Source organism: Orycteropus afer, unplaced genomic scaffold (assembly GCF_000298275.1).
Source record: "Orycteropus afer afer isolate SDZICR_OR568_19922 unplaced genomic scaffold, OryAfe1.0 scaffold00437, whole genome shotgun sequence".
Classification (NCBI taxonomy): domain Eukaryota; kingdom Metazoa; phylum Chordata; class Mammalia; order Tubulidentata; family Orycteropodidae; genus Orycteropus; species Orycteropus afer.
Window position 1 is genome coordinate 923,031 of NW_006922024.1, and position 1,414 is coordinate 924,444.

Below are 1,414 nucleotides of genomic sequence, written 5' to 3' on the forward strand. Positions count from 1 at the left end.
AAATAATAATAATAATAATAATAATAATAATAATATAATAATAATAAATAGATAGAATTGTTCTAATCTCTGGGAGAAAATTATAAATCACAGGTAACCTCAAAGAAAAATGATAAACCTTCACATCACAATAAAACAGAGGACAAGCACAAATTTTCAGCAAATACTGAAACAACAGCAACAAAGGAAATGATAACACAATTCATAAACATAATGAACTCAGCACAGAAAATAATATGGAACAAAGAAACCAGGAACACCATATAAAAGCACATAACAAAATGACAGTAACTAACTCGTACTTGTCAATAATTACACTGAATGTTAATGTTAGATTAAATGTTCCACTCAGGAGATTGAGAGTTGCAGATTGGATAAGAAAACAAAACCCATCAACATGCTGTCTACAAGAGACACACCTTAGAGACAAAGACAAAAATAGACTAATAATCAAAGGTTGGAAAACATTTATCAAGCAAATGGCAACCATAAAAGAGCAGGAGTGGCCATATTAACTTCTGATCAAATTGACTTGAAGATAAAAACCACTATATGAGGCAAGGAAGGGCATTATATAATGATTAAAGCATCAATTGAACAGGAAGATATAACAATAATAAATATCTATGGACCCAATGAAAGAGCCCCAAAATATATAAATTAGACTTTAAAAGAGTAGAATAGTCAAATAGATGACTCCACAGTCATAGTGGGAGACTTTAATACACCACTTTCAATGAAAGATAGAACAACTTGAAAGAAACTCAACAGAGATGCAGAAAGTCTAAACAATACAATCCACCAACTTGAACTTTTAGACATCTATAAAACACTTCACCCAACAACTGCACAATACACATTCTTATCCAGTGCACATGGAACACTTTCCATGATAGACCATATTTTAAAAACATTGAAATACTGCAAAGCATCTTCTCAGATCATAATGCTATCAAATTAGAAATCAACAATAGGAAGATCAATGGAAAAAAGAGTAAGCACATGGAAACTGAACAACACCCTCCTTAAGAAAGACTTAGTAGGAGAAATAAAAATTGAGATTCAAAAATTTGCTAAATCAAATGAGAATGAAACCACAACATACCAAAATCTTTGGGACACAGCAAAAGCAGTGATCAGAGGCCAATTTATAGCAATAAATGCACACATCAATAAAGAAGAAAGAGCCAAAAGCAGCACTTTAAAGCATCTCCAACAATTAGAAAAAGAAAAGCTTACAGTCCCCAGAAGAAAGGAAATAATAAAGATTCGAGAAGACATCAGTGAAACAAAAAATAGAAGGGTTATAGAAAAAATCAGCAAGACCAGAAGTTGGTTTTTTGAAAAGATCAATAAAATTGACAAACCACTGGCAAATTTAGCAAAGGAAAAAAGGGAGAGAATACAAATAACA

At 31.6% G+C, this 1,414-nt stretch overlaps 1 protein-coding gene across 1 annotated transcript in view; it reads right to left on the reverse strand.

Moving 5' to 3' along the window:
* NCAM2 (neural cell adhesion molecule 2) overlaps positions 1–1,414 on the reverse strand; it is a 434,855-nt gene that overhangs the window by 379,250 nt on the left and 54,191 nt on the right. The window lies entirely within an intron of this gene.